General features: G+C 39.3%; 1 long non-coding RNA gene across 2 annotated transcripts in view; it reads left to right on the top strand.

Annotated features, from left to right (window-relative positions):
• Positions 1–23262, top strand: part of LOC137763953 (uncharacterized) — a 298397-nt gene that overhangs the window by 235970 nt on the left and 39165 nt on the right. The window contains exon 6 of one of the 2 annotated variants that reach the window (XR_011073879.1): positions 13339–13428. The exons of the other annotated variant lie outside the window; for it this stretch is intronic. This is a non-coding gene — a long non-coding RNA (uncharacterized lncRNA). The remainder of the gene's footprint in view (positions 1–13338; positions 13429–23262) is intronic. 2 annotated transcript variants of the gene reach the window in all.

The following is a 23262-nucleotide window of genomic DNA, read 5'->3' as shown; positions in this document are numbered from 1 at the left end:
ATGATCTTTAGATAAGAAATGATTAGTTGTTTCATTCCAGTTTTTCTACAGGGCTATGGAAGAACAAAATGGTGGGTAGGATTTTTTTCTGATGATGCTGAGTGATCTAGTTGTATTCCAGAGTACGCAACCTACCCTGAACCCATCTCTCAGCTGGTCCCACTTCACCACTCATTCATTCATTTGCCCATTCATTCATTGTTTATGTTTTTACGATATGCCAGCATTGAGCTAGGCACTGAGGTCACAGTGAGAAGCAAAATGGACATGGTCCCTGCTTACCCCATGTTTACGATTCACCTGATGAGAAAGGCAATTAACACTTAATAGCAACAATAAAATATAACGTGCTATACTAATAGAAGTGCAAGTTACCTACTGTTATCATTACTAAGTATTTGATAGGTCAGGGAAAGCTTCATGGAGAAATTTGAAAATAGGTAGGAGACGATTGGTGGTGGAGAGGTATGGGAAAGAGTGTTTCTGTTTCCAAGATTCATATAAATGCAGATACCAAATTATTCCATTAGGAATAGCAGGTTTGAAGATTTGAAGAACATATGAAGCGGGGATTACTAAGCAGTCATTCTGGAAAAGTAGATGGCTCCAGAGCTTGGGGGTGGGTGTCTTGTAAGCCTGTGAGATGTGTCCTGAAGAAACCACGAAAAGAGGCAAGATCATGTCAGATGTTAACAGGATCCCTCAGGCTTGGAATTGAGAAGGATGATTTGGAATAGGAGCAAATTTGGAAGCAGGAAGACAAGATAAAATGCGATGGTCAAATAGGATAAGGTAGTGGCAGTGAAGAGAGAAAGGGAGAGAAAAGGAAAGGGAGAGGGAGGGAGAGAGGGGAGAGAGGAAGATTACTTAATTGCGAGGGGGTAAGGGAAACATCAGCGATGGCAGGTCTGGCTTGAACAGCTCAGTGGCTGATGGAGCCATTTGCTGTCAGAACACTGGAGGAGGAGCCGACTGAGAGGAGGGGTGGGGAAGGGAGAGCTCCGATGTTTAGTCTTGAACAAGGTAGTACATCTGCAGTATGAGTGTAGTGGGTTGCATGGTGTCCCCCTACCCAAAACATATCTACGTCCTTCTCCCTGGAACCTGTGAATTGACCTTATTTAGAAAGTGGGTCTTTGCTGTTGTAATTAAATTAAGGATCTCGAGGTGGTATCATATGGAATTATCCAGATGGAGTCTAGCTCCAATGACAAGGGTTCTTGTAAGACTGAAAGAAGACAGAAACAGAGGAGATGGCAGAGGTTAAACTCAGGCCGAGTGAGGAGGCAGAGACTAGGATGGGGCCGGGTGAGGAGGCGGGGACAGGGGTGGGGCCGGGTGAGGAGGCGGGGACAGGAGTGGGGCCGGGTGAGGAGGCGGGGAATGGGGTGGGGCCGGGTGAGGAGGGGGGGACTGGGGTGGGGCCGAGCGAGGAGGTGGAGAATGGGGTGGGGCCGGGTGAGGAGGCTACCACAAGCCAGGGAACACCCAGAGTCACCAGAAACTAAAAGAGACAAAGAATAGTAGGGCAGCCCTGCTGAACCTTGATTTTGGATTTCCTGCTTCCAGAACTAAGAGAGAATAAATTTCTGTTGTTTTAAGCCACCCAGTTTGTGGAAATTTGCTATGACATCAAGAGAGACTAATACAGGGAGAAGCCATCCAAGCTGAGAAGGCAGGAGTGTGGTCTGAAGTCAGCAAAGAAGTCAGGGCTGGAAGTGCACATTTGAGACTCTGATCATTTAGACAACAGATAAATCATGAGCGCGGAAGGAAGCACATAAAGAAGACTCAGAGGAAGAGGGCTGCCTCCACCTGGAATGCTCATCCCCGTCTCTATAGGCAAACTCCTCATCTCTTTCAGGACTTCGCTTCATTTCTGGGGGCCCCCTTTGAGCACCCCACTTAAACCCCTGCTCCCTCCTACCATTCCCCTTCTCCTGCTCCAACTTTATTTTTCTCCATAATGCTATTCTCTGAAGTCTACAGGATGGTTTGCTTATTCATATATCCATCTGTCTGCCTTTACTGGGATATAAGCTCCATGAGGATAGGGGTTTTGTCTGTTTGGGTCACTGGTGTCTGGTGCATCATAGTTGCTTAATAAATGTTTATAGAATGAATGAATTGAGTGAGTATAGCATACACAAGGGAGATTTTTGTAAAATAAGCAGGAAGAGAAGAGCATGCCTGAATGCTGAATGCTGATGAGACGGAGCCAGGAGAAAGAGGGAGGTCAAAGACAGAGGGCAGAAGGGAAATCTGCAATGTCCTGAGGTCCCTAAGGAGCTAGGCAAGGATGGGATCTGAGCACATGGGAAGAGACTGACCCTAGTAAAACAATGAATTTCTTCCATTGTAACTAAAGGAAGAGGAAAAGGTGGCTGCAGATGCTGCGTCTTTAGATTCGGAGGCAAGAAGGTAAGAACCCCAGACTTCCAGTGGCACTTTCTATGCTGCCTTGCGGTTCTTTCCAAGCTGTGCAGAACAGCCTGGTGACAGGTGCAGGGAGGGCGAGGGCTGTATTCAAACAGAGATGAGGCTTTACACAAGGAAAGGACAGAAGAACAAAGGAGAAAGAGCATTTGGCAAGGAAGTGGCTGAAATTGTGGGCTAAGGATTTAAAAGTAAACTCTTTTGAAGTCTACAGTGCAGATGGAAAGGTGCAAGTACCATAGAAGGATAGCAGGAAGAATCCTTACAAAATGAACACACGTGTGTGACCAGGATCTTATCACAGGATGTAGAATTTCGTGCAGAGCAGATTAGAGTGAGGACAGAAAGGAGAAAAAGTATCAGAGACCAAAGAGTAATAAGATAAGGTTAAAGAACTGAGGCAGAAGTTGAATTTGTTTACAGTTTTTTAAAAAATTTTAAAAACATTTAAAAGTTTTTATACAAACTTTAAATGTTACACTCCATTTACAGTTATTAAAAAATATTGGCTTTTTAAGGAATCTTCATACTGTTCTCCATAGTGGCTGCACCAATTTACATTCCCACCAGCAGTGTAGGAGGGTTCCCTTTTCTCCACACCCTCTCCAGCATGTATTATTTGTAGACTTTTTGATGATGGCCATTTTGACCAGTGGGAGGTGATACCTCATTGTAGTTCTGATTTGCATTTCTCTAATAATTAGTGATGTTGAGCACCTTTTCATGTGCCTCTCGGCCATCTGTATGTCTTCTTTGAGGAAATGCCTATTTAGATCTTCCACCCATTTTTGATTGGGTTGTTTGTTTTTTTGATATTGAGCTGCATGAGCTGTTTGTATATTTTGGAGATTAATACCTTGTCAGTGTCTTCATTTGCAAATATTTTCTCCCATTCTGTGGGTTTTCTTTTCATTTTGTTGATGGTTTCCTTTGTTGTGCAAAAGCTTCCAGCAATCGCATTCCTGGGCATATATCTGGAGAAAACCATAATTCAAAAAGATACATGCACCCCAGTGTAAATAGTGCTCATTGCAGCACTATTCAATAGCCAAGATATGGAAGCAACCTAAATGTTCGTTGACATTTAGGAGGAATCGATAAAGAAGATGTGGTACATATATACAATGGAATATTACTCACCCATAAAAAAGAATGAAATAATGCCATTTGCAGTGACATGGAGGGAAGTAGAGATTGTCATACTGAGTGAAGTAAGCCAGAGAAAGACAAATATCATATGCTATCACTTACATGTGGAATCTAAGAAAATGGTACGAATGAACCTACTTACCAAACAGAAATTGAGTCACAAATGTAGAAAACAAACTTACGGTTACCAAGGGGGAAAGGGGGGGGAGGGAAAATTTGGGAGATTGGGATTGACATATACACACTACTATATATATATAGTAGATAACTAATAAGAACCTACTGTATAGCACAGGGAACTCTATTCAATACTCTGTAATGAGACTCTGACAATGGGCTACCACGCATTCAGAGTTCTGGATCATCAGGTGGCCTTGTGGTTTGAAGACGAATTCCTTTAAAGCTCATTTCTAAGCAGAGTCCAACCTTGAGGAGACCTTCAAGATGGCAGAAGAGTAAGACATAGAGATCACCTTCCTCCCCATAAATACATCAGAAATACATCTACATGTGGAACAACTCCTACAGAACACCTACTGAATGCTGGCAGAAGACCTCTGACTTCCCAAAAGTCAAGAAAATCTCCACGTACCTGGGTAGGGCAAAAGAAAAAAGAAAAAACAGAGACAAAAGAATAGGGACGGGACCTGCACCTCTGGGAGGGAGCTGTGAAGGAGGAAAAGTTTCTACACACTAGGGAGCCCCTTCACTGGTGGAGATGGGGGGTTGGCTGGGGGGAGGCTTTGGAACCACGGAGGAGAGGGCAGCAACAGGGGTGCAGAGAGCAAAGCGGAGAGATTTCTGAACAGAGGATCAGTTCCAACCAGCACTCACCAGCCTGAGGGGCTTGTCTGCTCACCCGCTAGGCTGGGTAAGGGCTGGGAGCTGAGGCTTGGGCTTCAGAGGTCAGATCCCAGGGAGAGGACTGGGGCTGTCTGCGTGAACACAGCCTGAAGGGGGCTAGTGCACCACAGCTAGCCGGGAGGGAATCGGGGGAAAAACTATGGACCTGCTGGAGAGGCAAGAGACCTTTGTTTTGAGGTACACACGGAGAGGGGCTTCCTGCTCCGTGTGCCCACGTAAGGCAGAACACTGTCTAAATGAGCTCCAGAGACAGGCGCAAGCCACAGCTATCATCTCGGACCCCAGAGACAGGCATGAAACACTAAGGCTGCTGCCACTGCCACCAAGAATCCTGTGTGCATGTGCAGGTCACTATCCACCCTCCCCTGGGAGCCTGTGCAGCCCGCCACTGCCAGGGTCCTGTGATCCAGGGACAAGTTCTCTGGGAGAGCACACAGGGCACCTCAGACTGTTGTAATGTCACGCTGGCCTCTGCTGCATCAGGTTCATCCTGCATTCCAATTATGACTACCGTACACCTCCCTCTCCCCAGCCTGAGTGAGCAAGAGAGCCCTAATCAGCCACTGCTTTCACCCCTTCCTGTCTGGGTGGATAGCAGACTCCTGAGGGCAGCCTACATGCAGAGGCAGGGCCAAAACCAAAGTTGAACCACAGGAGCTGTGTGAAAAAAGAAGAGAAAGGGAAATTTCTCTGTGCAGCCTCAGGAGAAGCAGATTAAATCCCCACAATCAACTTGATAAACACTGCATCTGAAGAATACCTGAATAGATGACAAATGTTCCCAAAATGGAGGCGTTGGACTTTGGGAGCAACTGTAGACTTGAGGTTTGCTTTCTGCATCTAATTTCTTTCTAGTTTTATGTTTATCTTAGTTTAGTATTTAGTGTTTATTATCATTCCTGGATTTGTTTATTGGTTCGGTTGCTCTCTTCCTTTATTTTACATATATATATATATTTTTCCTCTTTCTCTCTTTGTGAGTGTGTTTGTATATGCTTCTTTGTGTGATTTTGTCTGTATAAGTTTGTTTTTACCATTTATCCTAGGGTTCTGTCTGTTCATTTTTTTGTTTTTGTTTTTGTTTTTCTTCTCTCTTCCTTTTCTTCTGAGCTGTGTGGCTGGCCGGGTCTTGGTGCTCCAGCTGGGTATCGGTCCTGAGCCTCCGAGGTGGGAGGGCCGAGTCCAGGACATTGGACCACCAGAAGCCTCCCGGTAATATCAATCAGCGAGAGCTCTCCCAGAGATCTCTGTCTCAACACTAAGACGCAGCTCCACCCAATGTCCAGCAAGCTCCAGTGCTGGATACCCCATGCCAAACAACTGGCAAGACAGGAACACAACCCCACCCACTAGCAGAGAGGCTGCCTAAAGTCATACTAAGGTCACAGACACCCCAAAACACACCACCAGATGCAGCCCTGCCCACCAGAAGGATAAAATACAGCCCAACCCACCAAAACACAATCACCAGTCCCCTCCAGCAGGAAGCCTACGCAGGCCACTGAAGCAACCTCAGCCACTGGGTGCAGACACCAAAAATAACGGGAACTACAAACCTGCAGCCTGCAAAAGGAAACTTTAAACACATTAAGTTAAACAAAATGAGAACACAGAGAAATATGCAGCAGATGAAGGAGCAAGGTAAAAACCGACCAGACCAAAAAAATGAAGAGGAAATAGGCAGTCTACATGAAAAAGAATTCAGAATAATGATAGTAAAGATGAGCCAAAATCTTGGAAATAGAATGGAGAAAACACAAGAAACGTTTAACAAGGACCTGAAAGAACGAAAGAGCAAACAAACAATGATGAACAACACAATAAATGAAATTAAAAGCGTTCTAGAAGGACTCAATAGCAGAATAACTGAGGCAGAAGAATGGATAAGTGACCTGGAAGATAAAATAGTGGAAATAACTACCACAGAGCAGAATAAAGAAAAAAGAAAGAAAAGAACTGAGGGCAGTCTCAGAGACCTCTGGGACAACATTAAACGCACCAACATTCGAATTATAGGGGTCCCAGAAGAGGAAGAGAAAAAGAAAGGAATGCAGAAAATATTTGAAGAGATTATAGTTGAAAACTGCCCCAATAAGGGTAAGGAAATAGTCAAGCAAGTCCAGGAAGTGCAGAGAGTCCCATACAGGATAAATCCAAGGAGAAACATGCAAAGCCACATATTAATCAAACTATCAAAAATTAAATACAAAGAAAAAATATTAAAGGCAGCAAGGGAAAAGCAACAAATAACTTACAAGGGAAACACCATAATGTTAAAAGCTGATCTTTCAGCAGAAACGCTACAAGCTAGAAGGGAGTGGCAGGACATATTTAAAGTGATGAAAGAGAAAAGCGAGCTCCATGTGGTTTTGGGGGTGATTTGCTGATGTGGGGTGAAGGAGGTCATTTAAATCTGTTGAAGAACTTAGAAGCCAGTCGTTGGGCAAGTCATCTACTCAAATATTCAGTCATCCAGGACAATGGAAGGACTTCGAAGTCTTAAATGCGTATGCAGTAGTGACCTGGAGTTCAACAGAAAACAGCAAGGAAAAGTGGTGACAAGGGAACAGGAACAGTGGCCAAGCTTCAAATAAACAAGAGAATGAGAAGAGAGGGAGAATGAAGGACGAGGGGACTTGAAGCAGCAGTCTGGTTTGGATAAGGTTGTGACTCCACCTTCAGATTCTGTGGAATTGGGAAAAGAGCAGTGTCTGCGTGAAAGGGCTGCAGGGGATATTGAGCCTCTGGGCAAAGCCAGCCTCAGCGAGGGCCAGGGAGTCAGGGAGTGGAGTGGAATTTCCAGGATAAAGGCTGGGGTTATGAGAGTTTGGAAACCCATAACTGAATTTCCACAGAATATAGGTGGGGGCAGGAAGGAGACAGAGGAAGATGCAGTAAGACATTTGTCTTTTTGATCAGGATTACTGTTCACTTCTAGAGGTTGTTTCTGCCCCATTGATCATCTCTTGAGGGGAGTCCTGATGTCTGCTCTCACCTAGGGATCCTCTGTCACCTCATTCATTTTCTAAGTGTTCTTCAATGTGACTTTCATTTCTTCCTTTTAGAGTCTGTATTCTTTGTAAAATTCAAATTACTTCTATCTCCTTAACCTCACTTTCAACTTTTATTTGACCTTTAATGCCCTGTTTGGATAAACTTTTAAATTTCAGGTATTTTGGAGTAAGATTTAGGAAAATTTGGTTATCTAAATGACAAAAAGGGAGCCATTCTCTCTTTTCTACCTTTTCAAGTAACTTAGCTCTTCCCCCTGCCCCTCCCTCCTTCCTTTCCTTCTTCCTCTCCTTATTCGGACGATAACATTGTGGTGTAAGGATCACAGTGCCTCTTAGCAGTTCTCCATGAGTGCTCTATTATTTTAATTGCTACCTTTCTCTCAACATGTTAAAATACTTACTTCCTTCCCTCTGCACAGTATAGAGGACCTAATACCTACAAATTCTGCTTTGATGGTGGGTTGGCAGGTGTTATTTCTAAAACTAAAAGGTGTCTACCTCTAATGAATGGGCTTAAATTCATGGAAAGGATTCTGGTTTGAGGGAGAAAGTGATGCTGAACTGAATAAGATAATTAGGGACCTACTATCAAAATTAACTGACTATTTTAGAGTCAGGATGATAGTCTTCAATAACACCTCCTGGTTTAATTATGCATAATAAATACAGATGAACTCTAGGTTTACTCTTTCCTGTATCTCTAATCATTATATGATGTATTCCCATTTCTAGAGGGGAATTTAAGTTATTTGCATCCATGTGCTACAGATGGTATCTAATGTTGCAAATCTTCTTGGAACATATTTATTTAACATCGAGTAGAGTCAGGCACCATGCTGGGTGTAACATTAAGAAAAAATATAAGGTTATAACGTGGAAAAAGAATTGTGAAAGCATTTTCAAATCTCTTTTCCTCATGTAATCTTACCTACTTTAAAATATACCTTAGGGTTTTAAAGCATGTAACATTTATTGCTCTGTTTTAAGTAAAGGCAGAGCTTAAGAAATTCAGTTTTAAAGAAGTCACCACTTAAACACATTTTGTATACTGTCTCCTTCAAGACACCTTAGTACATTAATGAGTGACATAAATAAATAGATATAAAAGATGCATATTACAGACACTCAAAGTGTGAATTTATTATAATCAAGTAATCAAGTATAATTCTTGAGGAGGAAGTTCTGTTAATATTTTTATATTCTTTGTGTGTGGCATCAACCGTGTTTCCCCTCCTTGCTAAGTACTAGCAGTTGTATGATCAAGTTATTTAATTTCCCTCCAAGTTTTATTTTACAGTTGTAACATAAATATTGAATTATTTGAATATGAGAATGTCTCACATTTAAAGCAGACATCCTATCCTGGTGAGTTTTCTATTTTCCAAGTTTAAACATTCTCAGGGTTTCCAGCTGCCTCTTTATAAGCACAGTTTTTAATATTCTGATTGTCTTTGTCTCAAGAAACCTGTTTGCTAATCTCTGATTAAAAGTTTAACACCTAGAACCGTGTATAATACCCTTAATAAGGTCTAACTAATTAATCAGAGGTTTCATTTTCCACCTTTGATACACTTTATTATTATTACTAATGTAGTAGAATTTATATTAGTTGGTTTGTCAATACATCACTTATATTTTATTCACTGTCAACTAGAGTTCTTATGCTATTTTAACTCATGTTAATGAGTAATAACCATAACAGTTGTAGCTAATAGAGTGTTTAATAGCTGACAAAGACTGTTTTAAACAGTTTGCATGATTAACAATTTTATTCCTTTAGTAACCTTCTGAATTAGGTATGGTATTCTTTCACTTTTTTTTAATATCTTTATTGGAGTATAATTGCTTTACTTAACAGAAATTGTTTAGTTTCTGCTGCATCACAAAGTGAATCAGCTATACATATACATATATCCCCATATTCCCTCCCTCTTCTGTCTCCCTCCCACCCTCCCTATCCCACCCCTCTAGGTGGTCACAAAACACCTAGCTGATCTCCCTGTGCTATGCAGCTGCTTCCCACTGGCTATCTCTTTTACATTTGGTAGTGTATACATGTCCATGCCACTCTCTCACTTCGTCCCAGCTGACCCTTCCCCTTCCCTGTGTCCTCAAGGCCATTCTCTACGCCTGCATCTTTATTCCTGTCCTGCCCCTAGGTTCTTCAGAACCTTTTTATTTTTTTAGATTCCATATATATGTGTTAGCATATGGTATTTGTTTTCCTCTTTCTGACTTACTTCACTCTGTATGACAGACTCTAGGTCCATCCACCTCACAACAAATAACACAATTTCTATTCTTTCACTTTTAAAGATGAATAAATTCAGACATTGCATAGGAAGTTAGCAGGTGGCAGAACTGGGATTAAAATTAGGCAGTCTGTCAAAGAGTGTTCTGCCTATGTTTTCCTCTAGGAGTTTTATAGTACCTGGTCTTTGATCCATTTTGAGTTTATTTTTGTGTATGGTGTTAGGGAGTGTTCCAATTTCATTCTTTTACATGTAGCTGTCCAGTTTTCCCAGCACCACTTATTGAAGAGACTGTCTTTTCTCCATTGTATATCTTTGCCTCCTTTGTTGTAGATTAATTGAACATAGGTGCGTGAGTTTATTTCTGAGCTTTTTCTCCTGTTCCATTGATCTATATTTCTGTTTATGTGCCAGTACCATACTGTTTTTATTACTGTAGCTTTGCAGTGTAGTCTGAAGTCAGGGTGCCTGATTCCTCCAGGCCCATTTTTCTTTCTCTGTTTTTCTTTCTGTTTTGCTTTGGCTATTCAGGGACTTTTGTATTTCCATACAAATTTAAAATATTTTTGTTCTAGTTATGTGAAAATATGCCATTGGTAATTTGATAGGAATTGCACTGAATCTGTAGACTGCCTTAGGTAGTATAGTCATTTTGACAGTATTGATTCTTCCAATCTAAGAACGTGGTATATGTTCCTATATGTTTGCATCATCTTTGATTTCCTTTGTGAGCATCTTATAGCTTTCAGAGTACAGGTCTTTTTGCCTCTTTAGATAAGTTTATTCCTAGGTATTTTATTCTTTTTGATGCAATGGTATCTTTTTGGATCTGTCTCCTAAAGCAATGGAAATAAAAACAAAAATAAACAAATGGGACCTAAGTAAACTTAAAAGACCTTGCACAGCAAAGGAAACCATAAACAAAACAAAAAGATAACCTACAGAATGGAAGAAAATATTTGCAAATGATGCTACCTAGAAGGGATTATCTCCAAAATATATGAACAGATCATACAACTCAATATCAAAAAACCAAACAACCCATTTAAAAAATGGGCAGAAGATCTAAATAGACATTTATCTAAAGAAGACATACAGATGGCCAAGAGGCACTTGAGAAGATGCTCAACATTGCTAATTATTAGAGAAATGCAAATCAAAACTACAATTAGGTATCACCTCACTCTGGTCAGAATGGCCATCATCAAATGTCTATAAATAATAAATGCTGGAGAGGATGTGGAAAAAAGGGAACCCCCCTACACTGTTGGTGGGAATGTAAATTGATACAGCCACTATGGAGAACAGTATGGAGGTTCCTCAAAAAACTAAAAATAGAGCTACCATATGATCCTGCAATCCCACACCTGGGCATATATCCAGAGAAAAACATAATTCAAAAAGATGCATGCACCCCAATGTTCATTGCAGCACTATTTCCAATAGCCAGGTCATGGAAGCAACCTAAGTGTTCATTGACAGATGAATGGATAAAAAAGATGTGGTATGTATACAATGGAATATTACTCAGCCATAAAAAGAATGAAATAATGCCATTTGCAGAAACCTGGATAGACCTAGATATTATCATAATGAGTGAAGTAAGCCAGACAGAGAAATACAAATATCATATGATATCACTTATGTGTGGAATCTAAAAAAAAATGATACAAATGAACTTATATACAAAACAGAAATAGATCCACAGACACAGAAAACAAACTTATGATTACCAAAGGGGAATGGGGGGAGGGGTAAATTAAGAGTTTGGGATTAACCCAAACAAGCTACTATATATAAAATAGATAACCAACAAGAACCTACTGTATAGCACAGGGGACTATACTCAATATTTTGTAATAACCTATAAGGGAAAAGAATCTGAAAAAAAATATATATATGCATGTATAACTGAATCCATTTGCTATACACCTGAAACTACTACAACACTGTAAATCAACTATATTTCAATTTAAAAAAATAGTTAGGCAGTCTGGATCCAGACTCATGCTCGTATCTTGTGGATACTCTTTCTATATGATCTGATTTACTTACTCAGAAACTATAGATGCAATTGTTACTACTTTTAAATAAACATTTTATTTGGAATAATTTTAGCTTTACAAGAAAGTTGCAAAGAAGTACAGAGAGTTCCCATCAATCACGCACCCTGTTTACCTATTTAACATCTTACATAACCACTTGTAAAAACTAAGAAACCCACATTGGTGTATTACTATTCATTAATCTCCAGACTTCATTTGAATTTCACTAGTCTTCCCACTAGTACCCTTTTCTCTGTCCCCAGGTGCCATCTAGGACACCACATTACATTTAGCCATCTGACTCCTTGGTCTTCTCTGGCCTGTGGCAGCTTCTCAGTCTTCTCTTGTTTTTGATGACTTTGGCGGTTTTGAGAAGTATTTGTCAGGCATTTTGTAGAATGTCTCTCAATTTGGGTTTGTCTGACTTTCTTTCTCACTATTAGACTGGAATTACGAATTTTGGGGAACAGTGGCATAGAGATGAAGTGCCCTCCTCATCACATCATTCCAGTGGTACATGATATCAACATGATTTATCCCTGGTGATATTGACCTTGACCACTTGGCCAAGGCAGTGTTTGCTAGGTTCCTCCACTGTAAAGTTACTTTTTTTCTCCTTTCAGTATTCTGATCTATGGGAGCAATTTACTAAGTAGAACCCAGGCTCCAGAGGCCAGGAATGAAATTATTTTTAATCTATAAGTTTCAGATCATAACATAAACCTTTCCTTCCACATCATTTCAGGTATCCTCTAAGCATATCAGTGGCTTAAAAAAGTCAATAAGAGGAATGATTATTATGCCTTTTATGAATGACAGGAAACTGATAAGGATAAGGGATGTATGAGATGAAAAAGCAAACATTTACTCAGGCTCCTATACAGAGCTATTTTAACCTGTATTTTTTAAATTGGAGATTTTGATCCAGTGTTTCCCAGTGTGTGTTATACAAAAATCCTAGCTTTGTGGGAAGTTAATTGGCATTACTTGAATTAAGGACTCCATTACCAAATAAATATGAAAAACCTTGGTAAAACAAAGGTAACAATTTTTCTTTATTGAGTACTTTTCAGAGCTTTAAAAATGTCTATATGCATTGTACCTCTCCAAAAGAATATAATATGCAGTGTTTCCAAATTTTATATGATATCACAACACTTAGAGTATTAGAGTATCTCAAGGAACTAGAACTTTTGCAAACGTTTCAGGAATAGCTGCTTTATTTTAGATCCAGTGAAGCCTTCTGGGTCCATATGCAACTTGGTGACTTAGACGACATTGTGACAGAGAGTCACCTGCAAAGGCCAGCTACAGATACTAATTATACTTTCTTATCATGTGGATCAAATTATTTACAAGATGCCTTGTGACTTGTCTTTAATTGTCACTATTTCCATTAGCAGTCTAATTGAGTACATTTTTTCCAAAGTTGTTCTCTAATAGGTTATAGAGTAAGCATTACAATAGCATAGTCATTATTAAACATTTCTTTGGAACTGTTATTTTGGAGCATCTATAAAAGCTAGTAAAATACCTTTCATAAACTCATTGTCAGCAAATTTTCATTCATAATTTCAGGAGCAGTGAGAGTAACTGAGAGAAGGAGGAGTGAAGTCAGTGATCAAGCTGGGTAGTACAGATTTGAGATTAAAAAAATGCGACTATAAAGTAAGTAAAGTGATTTTTGTGTGTGTATGTCTCTTGAAAACTATTCTTGATGTTTTTTTCAGGAAAGGAAGTCCAAACGTTTTTGGTAGAATCACAGGAATAACTACATAACTTCTAAGGTTTGAGAGGTCTTTAAATTGGCATGTGAGGAATATTTTAGATCAGACAGTGATTTTATCCGAGGGATAAGGAATAGCCATAAAACAGCTAGTAGGGGCTGATGTCCAACTAGCCAAGACAGTGCCTCACCTTGCTGCAGCCTCCCCTGGCACCTTGGCGAGGTCTGCACTCTGGATCCCCTTGGTCTCAGCTCCCTTCTTTGCACAACCGACTACTGGAAGGTACACCGATTTAGATGCATAAGTATTGGAGAATGTGTGTGTGTGCACATGTGTGTATGTGCTTTGTCTTATTACAATACCTGGTCATCAAGTCTTCTGAACAACTGAAATGAAAGAATAGTCACAGATGTATTCAATGTAACTTTTAACTTTTACACAATAATTATCAGTGTTCCAAATTCAAGAAACACAGAATAATGGATGTTGAAGTCAGTGTCTTGAATCAGGAGGCATCTCCTTGCAGCTTCAGGAGAATGGCTCGTTTGTCGCACCTGCTGTCTAGTTAATACTGCTGACTAAAGGGAGGGAGTTTTTATTACTACCTCATTTTTAACTGGTAAAGAATCAAGGACTTAGAAAATGCTACATTCACTTTGAAGAACAAAACGATACTGAATACTCTCCAGAACTGGGATACAAATGATTTCTCAGCATGTGTGATGCTTTGAATTTAATAATGACACAGAGAACTGAATATTATTATGATATTATTTAAAGCTTCATTTGGTTTTATTTTTAATACCATTACTTTTGGTAATGCTAGTAAAATACTGTTTTTTTGTTTGTTTTGTTTTTTGCATGGGTTTTCTTTTATTTTTTTGGTCTTTTTATTGAATGAAGGATGCTTTAAATTCTATAGTGCTTTACAATTTTTGAGTTGCACACAAATGATTTCATATAATCCAATAATAACCCTTTTTTCTCCTACCCCTATATTGCCCCTCCCCTCTTCCCTCTCCCCACTGGTAACCACTAATTTGTTCTCTATATCTGTGAATCTGCTTCTTTTTACTTTATTCACTAGTTTGTTGTATTTTTTAGGTTCCACACATAAGTGATACCAAGTTTAATACTATTACTTCTAACTTGTTCCCAAAAGTTCAAATAATACATAAGTTTATAAATAAGAAGTGAAATCCCTGCATACCAGCACCTAGTATGAGAAGCTGTTCACAGTTTGAAATGTGAGCTGCTAGATAATATTCTATGATTATACAAATACTCATACATAGGTGGTTTTAAAAAACTAGTATGATGCTAAACACATTGTTTTGGAACTTTTTTTCCCTACTTATATTTTGAGCATTATTCCCTGTCAGTATACATAGATTTTGAAGGCTGCATAGTATTCCACTGTGTGTGTACAACACAATTGAAATATCTGTTCCCATGGTGATCAAAATGTACTTTGCATCATCTTTTTTTTTTTTTTTTTTACAATTTTAAACAAAGCTGCATCAAAGACCTTTGTTCCTATATCTTAAGCACTGTAGATAAAGTTTCTGTCAGGTACACTTCTAGGTGCTCATGGTTATGTTTTGTTAGAGCGTGACCATTCTCATGGACTGAATGAGCGGATTGCCCAGATCACGCAGCTTCAACCAGCTCTACCTAACCTATGCTACCCGGTGACCTTGTGTGTTACCAGAAGGATGTTTTCTCTAGGGCGGCCATGGCACACGGAGTGAGGGCATCTTTCCTCTCCAGCTGATTCCTGGTGCCCTCATTGCATAACTGACGCTGTAGTGGATGTAAAGCCTGGAGGGCAGTGGAATTGTCATCAGGAAGTGAGCCTGTGTGATGGGTACAAGGACTGAGTCGGGGTGAATGTTGAGGAAAATGGGGACGTTTCTATTGTGTTTCTGGGAGAAGACTGCTGCAGTTCTGAGCTTCTGAACTGCCTCTGCTTTCTTCTCTAAATTCCTTTCCTTTGGTTATCCTGAACATTTAATTCAAGTGATCACAGGGGTTTTCAGACTTCACCAACGCTCAGTTATTTTCTTCAAAATTTTAAATAACCCTAATAAGCACAGTTATCTCATACTTGATGTTTTTACTTTCAATGTATATTTTTGTCTGCTGAAGAAGTTAATATGGCTAAAGGTAATGCCATGAAATTCACTGAAACAACATAATTTCAGTGAGACCAACATGATTTCATTCAAAATAGGTCCATTCTGGAAAGAATTGCATTTTCTTTACATTTTCCCCCCTTCTTAAGGTATTCCTATGCCTCTGGTCTAAAACTGTTTGCAGGAAGTCACCTTTAAAAGCCGTTTTCTGCCACAGCCTATTTTTATCCCTCTCTTTTGAATTTATATATATATACATTTTATATATACCACTGTTCCATACCTCAAATTATTTTGAAGAGTAAATCCACTCAGTTTACTATGACTTCTCAGAAATACTTTTCCCCTTCAGTCTTACTTTGGATTCTTTTTCATGGATCATTAGGATGGGTAAGACAATTTAGAACCAATGAAGAAGAACTGGGTTTGATGTCAGGAGATGAGGGCCATGACATTTATACTCTCTGAGCCTCAGGATAGCATATAAGCCTCAACTGCCTGACTTCCCCTTGGGTATCATATCTTTGGGGCACCCGTATGTACAAAACTAAATTTGCTTTTCTCCGTTAATCTGTCTCATGTCAATTTAATTATTAGACTAGCCAAAGAACCTGGAAGTGGAGAAGGGAAAAATTTTCCACCCTGACACCTTACCCAGTAGCAAGAGTTAGTGTAACCTCATCTAATTTTCTTTATTAATGAGGTAGGAATTATTCTATTTTTAATTTTAAAAATTAAGAGAATTAAAAATTAAAATAAGAGAGTTGCGATTTCTGGACATTTAAAGTTGAGATGAATGTAGGCTAAATAAGCACCAGTACTCTGTAAGTAGAAAAATGAGATCCAAACTCAAACCTTTGGATTCCAAACCCTGTATTTGTCCCCACTTTCCAGACTGAGGAAGATATAGGGTCGTTTGTGTCTAGAGTAGATGTACGGACCAAAGAGGAAACATCTTTCCAGGTAGTCTTTGCATAGAGACTACAGCAAGAATTAACTTCCACTGAGGCTGGAACTGTGTGTGAGGAGAGAACCTTCTCCATCTCTTCTCACACCACACAACTCTCAAGTTAATACATCTGCAGCTATATTTCCATATAGGGAAATAATGTTTCTATATCCATATAGACGCCTCCATGGTGTGGGCAAGTATCCTCTACTGTTCTATGAGGCAGGGATAGTCATCTGCACTTTATTCTCTTACAAATGAGGAAATTGAGGCTTGGTATGGTTAAGTAATTTTCCCAAGATCACAGTTTCTAAAAGGAACAGGCAGGATTTTTACATGTTTGTCTATTTATAGCTCCTGCTAACTTTATATGTAGCTCAGCCGCTATACTATTTACAAGATGAGACAAAACAGTTAGTAATCTTTTACTACTATCACGGAAAGCCGAAGGTTGAAAATCAAACAAACTAAGGTGAGGTCTTATATATATCAACATCTCCTCCATTCACCCACTCTCAAAACCACGTGATAGCAACTAAGATAAATAAACTTAAAGGAATCCAGTGTCAATGCTTTTTTTTTTAAATTAATTAATTTATTAATTAATTTATTTATTTTTTATGGCTGTGTTGGGTCTTCGTTTCTGTGCCAGGGCTTTCTCTAGTTGTGGCAAGTGGGGGCCACTCTTCATCGCGGTGCGCGGGCCTCTCACTGTCGCGGCCTCTCTTGTTGCGGAGCACAGGCTCCAGATGCGGAGGCTCAGTAATTGTGGCTCACGGGCCTAGTTGCTCCGCGGCATGTGGGATCTTCCCAGACCAGGGCTCGAACCCGTGTCCCCTGCATTGGCAGGCAGACTCCCAACCACTGCGCCACCAGGGAAGCCCCCAGTGTTAATGCTTTTAAATGATTTTCAAATTTTAACTGTAGTTCTTTAGTCTGTATTTCTGCACATCAGAAGGATCCAGTGACCTGATTATAGGTGTTTCACACAGATTACAAAGTGTGGGAATTGAAGGATAAAATTGGAAGATTTATGTTTTTAATCCTATTCTGCATTTTAAAATACAATTTGGGAGGAAGCAGCAGATATGTTTTGACCTACTGAATCATGGGAGTTCCCAAGGTCAATTGTTGCTTATCCTTAATTCATATTTCCTCTGGGGACTGAAAGTTCTCATCTGGTTGTCTGAACAAAGTATGCTATTAATTCTTTTTTTCTTTTCATGGCTTGATTTTTCTCTGAGTTGGTAACTTAGATCAGATGCAGAAAAGTAACCCTCTCTGGAAAAAGAAGAATGTTTTTATTTATTCTAACTTGGGTCATCTGAAGTCTGTTCTATTTGGAGCATTAAAATATTATGTGCTTGACCAATCAAGAATGGCAACCATTCAGCTACACAGAAAATCTGTATGGAAAACTTTCTCCCTGTGGCTTTTATAAAGCACACACAGTATAGTCAATATGACTACAGTTCAATATGATACTTGTTTTATGTAATCAAATGAATAGTGCATTTATCCAGACAGTGCTAATGTAATAGCATTATTATCAGCAAACAGGAGACTTTTATATCCATGCTATAATGTAATAATGTATGTGAAATTTCAATAATGGCCTTCTCTGTCGGGAAAGGGCGGTCATTAATTGAGTTGGTTTCCCATCAGAGAGTGGGTAATGGTGTTTTCCAGTGGTGTTGATTTTAATATGAACACAAAATACCTATCCATATTATTCTTACTGACATCTACAGTAATAATAGGGGTATTAACTCAAGTTCCTCTTTCATTTTCCAGATCTTTATATTTACAGTTTAGTCACTCTGTTTTTGCTCAAAAGGAATAAGTACAGACCTCAAGGGAAACAGATATGAGTCAGACAAAGACAATGCCCTGGAGGAGATAGATGTGTCAACAAATAATTGAAATGAATGAGTTAAGTGTTATGTCCACTTTTCACCTCACTTTTTCCCCTCGGTCAAACCCATCACTTTATCAAAAGCTAAATGCAATACATGTTTCTGTCTTAGCTGACCTCCTGGGTGTATTTCCCATCATGAGCCATTTCCATTCCCTCAAATTTCAGATACATCCCCCAAGATTATTCAGACAGAATTTTCCTCACCAGGATATTTTTGAAACAGAATATCTGTGTGGAAACTCGTATACAACTTTGTGAATTTTTTTGCAAAAGTTAAAGAAGAAGACAAGCTGAAGGACTAACCATGAGAGAAACTCTCAAATGTCACAGTGACCTTGTTGAAGTATAACAAACAATTTGTAGAGAAAATGAAATGAAATAAAATAAAAGCAATAGCAATCACCCAACCTCTTGAAGACAAATAGCCCATGTCCACCTTTTTTTTTTTTTTTTACAGTGTGAGCCTTTGCCCATTAGCATTATGTTATGATCCCTCTTTTCTACCAGGCATTCATTTTGTAGCAGCTGCATGAAGAAAGTGGGTGAGCAAGCGTCTCAGGGTTTACGCTCAAGGGTTAGCAAACTTTGGAATCATCCTTGGCTCCTGCCTCTCACACCTCACATCCCACCACCAGGAAATCCTGTGTGTTTTACTCAAATCTGATCACTTCTCACCATCACCACTGCTGCTACTGGCAGCACCACCATCTCTCGCCTGGGATACGCAATAGCCTCTTTCAAGGTCTCTCCGTTTCCACTCTTTTCTCTATAATCTATTTTCAGTACAGCAGTTGGAGTAATGGCTGGGTAAGTAAATCAAGTCACTTCATCCCTTAGCTCAAACTCTGCAGCGGTTCACTCAGAGTAAGAACTGAAGTTCTTATAACGGCAGCAGGTCCCAGCTGAGGGCTCTGATCTCAGTTATTTCTCTGACCTCACCCCCTACACTTCTCTTCCTCAATTATCCCACAACAGCCCCACTGGTCTTTTGCCTCTTGAATGGATCAGGAAACTTCTACCTCAACGTCTTTACTTGAGCTCTTCTTTTTGCTTGAAATGCTCTTTCGCTGGATGCCCACCTGGAATCTATCTTCAAATCTTTGCTCCAATCTTAACCATCTCAATGAGGCCTCCCCTGCCACCTTATTTAATGATGCAACCTATCCCTCACCCTCCACCCCTGCATTTCTTATGCCCTGACCCTGTCTACTATTTTTCCCTCTATGGCACTTATAACCTTCTACCATACTATATATTCTTTATTATATTTACTGTTATTGTTAGTCTCTGCCCTGCACCTGCTCCTTCCCCCACAAATATAAGCTTCATAAAAGCAGAGAGTTTGTTGGTTTTATTACCTGATATATACAAAGGACCTAGAAATATTCTGGACACATAAGTTTTCAATAAATGTTTGTTGAATGAATGAATAAAAGTTATCTGTGTTCTCTGAATGGAATGAGAATCTGTGCCTGCTATCAAATTCCTTATCAAACACTCGAACATTATTTTAAATTAGTTTTTTAAATAAGCAATACCAACACATGATACACAATTTGGAAGGCACAAAAGAATATTTAGTAAAACCAATTCGCCTTCGCACTTCTCCTTAGGCCATCCCTTAAGAGAAAACTAATTACTAATTTCTAAAATATTTCTTTTCAAAGGTATTCTATACATTTAGAAGTATATAGGCATTTATAGTCTTTATATTAACACAAAGACTAACATTAAATTTAGCTTGCTTTTTGTATCTAACAATATATCTTGGTGACTATTTTATTATGGTATGCAAATGAACTCTCTTATTCTTTTTAATAACTGCATAGTAATCCATTTATTGATGTACAAGTGATGGGCAATTGGGTAGATATCAATGTTTGCTCTTATATAATACAATGACTATCCTGTGCATATGTCAATACAGCTGTAGGATAAAGTTCCAGTAAAGGACTTGCAGGATCAAATAACATATGCACTTCAATTTTGAAATATACTGCCAAATTTTCCTCCATGGAAGTGTTACCAATTAACACTTTCTCTAACAGTGTATGAAGATTTTTATCCTATTACTCACATGTTATCAAAGTTATCAAAGATTTTGTGTTATCAGAGATTTTGATCTTTAATAAATTTATTTCAAATCAATGCAGGCTAATAGTAAAAAATAAAAACACTAAAATAGTACAGAAAGTATAAAGTGGTGAGTGAAAGCACCCAAGTCTTTCAGATCCTAATTGGCAACCTGTAAAGATGACCATATTCAGCAGCATCATGCATATACATTCAGAACCTTTCAATACATATATAATATTATATACGCATGTTTATACACAAGTATAAACATAATATAATACTTTGCAACTTACTTTTTCATTTGATAATATATCATGGATATTGTTCCAATCAATAAATACAATACTGCTTTATTATACACATTTTTTAATGGCCACTCAGTAGAATATGTACCATAGCTTTTAAACCTAGTTTGTATAGATGAAAGTTTAAAACGTTCTGAGGATTTTAATTGCAAACAAGGCTGCAATGAATGGCTTTATATATGCATCATTACCTCATTATTTGTTAGTGCAAATACGTTTCTAACAGTCAAAATATACTCGCATCTAAAATTTTGATAGTTCTTTCCAAGTTACCCTCTAAAAAGGTTGAGTGCTTTTCTTGGAATTAGATATTTTGTTTCTCTACACACTTCTGTCCTTTATCATTGTTACCTGTTTTGTTTGCAGAATCAGTATTTGTTCAGCTGATGTGGAATGGTGGTGTTGTAATGGGATGTGACACTGGGAAAAGAAACAACCTTTCCACCACCACTGGGGATTCTCCACAGTTCTGAGACTTATACAAAATGCCATGTGTAGCAAACCCAGTGCATTTCCGATCTCTGGAGATGCCTGCATTACAACTGGCTGCCTAGGAGAAAATGACAGCATGGCACTTATGCTACTGAAGTTAACAGAAAACTTTGTTACTTTAAAAATTTTGTACTCATAGGTCACCCTCCTACTGAAATTGTTTCCCATATGTGTCCTCAATTCTTCATGGTGACTCAGAGTTACTATTACAGAAAATGAGCTGTCATGAATTTTGCATTATTGTGATAACCCTTAAATGTCTTTGCATGCTGCCTAAGCTCAGGAGACAGAGTTATTTACATATATTTTCAGTCTATTTAAAAAATGATATATACATAGTAATCCAATGGCTCATTTATTCTATGTTCTTGATAGGAAAGCTAGGCAAACATAATGCAATAGTTTACTCATTGATTGCACGTATACAACAGAATGAACTATAAAGTAAATTACTTCTTATACAGATTTAAAGGTTGGCAGGCACAAAATCCAGCAAAGTTGTTGTTGTTCTTATTTTGTTTTCCCAGGGGTAGGAAGACTATTTATTGAGGGTCTGTGCCTGATCTATTTTATCTGTCAAGTGACTTCCCTTTGTTTATTTTGGAAAGTGTTTTCTTCCACCATTTCAGAGTGAACAGCTTAGCTAATTAACACACTACTCTTTGTAGCTTCTAGACTCATAGGCACTGCTCACGACAACTTAACAGGGCAGTTAGCTATTTCAATACCAGGCCAGAGAATGGAGAGTAGAAGCAATCATTAAATATCGTCACCTTGTTATGCTGGAGATTGGGCAGTGGTAGAATAGGGGCAGATAGAAGGCATCCTGTCTGGTATTCAGTTCAGTAAGAGGGCAGTTCGGTAAGAAGACTGAAGTTCCAGGAAGGTCAAGATCAAAGGAAGTGAGGCAGGAGGACCTCTGGCTTAAGTCGAAGGCAGTGATTCCCATGTTGAGTGATCATAAAATTATAGGGTGATGTTTGTTACAAGACAGATTCCAAGATCTCACTTTGAGGCTCCAGTTGAGAAGACTTTTGGGGGTGGGTGGGGAGAGAGGTGTGTCTAGGAATCTACATTTTAGCAAATGATCCTGCTGCAGAGAGTCTACCTACTGCATGTAGAGAGATAGTCAACATCTGGGGAGTTGTCTCCGTCTAGCGGGTCAGGGGTTTAACTAGAGCATCACTGGTAAGCAGGGTTGCTGCACGCCAGTTCTAGATGGGGGGGTGCACCTTGCATCTGGTTTAGTCTGCCTCAAAGATTTGAATCACCCTTGCACGTGAATCTGAGCTCTCATGGAGAGAGAGGTGTAAATATTAGGGTACCCCACGTCCAATACCAAACAAAGGTAAGGTTAATTAGTGCAAAGAGTCTCCCACTTACAGTTTAACTGAGGATTTTTTCAATGTGTGAAAGTGACAGGCATTCAGTAGGAACAGTTCTTTGAATTTTGGTATTTTTCCAGGCTAGCGATCTGGTGTAGGTCCTCTCCTGTGATGCCGGGCAGCGACGGTGGGCGCAGCTCTCAGTCAGCCCCCCAGTCATGGGGGCAAAGCACCCGTACACTTCAAACCGTTCTGCTTTTCATTTTCAGTCCTGTAGTCAACAAATTACATGAGATCTCCAACACTTTATGATAAAATAGGCTTTGTGTTGGGTGATGGTGCCCCGCTGTAGGCTAACGCAGGTGTTCTGAGCACGATTGAAGTAGCCAAAGCTAAGCTGTGATGTTCAGTAGGCTAGGTATATTCAATGCATTTCAATTCACTGTATTCAGCTTTCGCTGGGAGTGTGAGGACATAACCCATTGCACACTGAGGAATATCTGTAGTTTTAGTTTAGTTGTGCTGCTTTGACATTTGTGACTTGGATCCAGACCTAACCTTGGACAGCTGGCATG

Source organism: Eschrichtius robustus, chromosome 4 (genome assembly GCF_028021215.1).
Source record: "Eschrichtius robustus isolate mEscRob2 chromosome 4, mEscRob2.pri, whole genome shotgun sequence".
Classification (NCBI taxonomy): domain Eukaryota; kingdom Metazoa; phylum Chordata; class Mammalia; order Artiodactyla; family Eschrichtiidae; genus Eschrichtius; species Eschrichtius robustus.
Note: the sequence above shows the minus strand (reverse complement) of the source record. Positions and strands in the feature narration are given on the sequence as shown.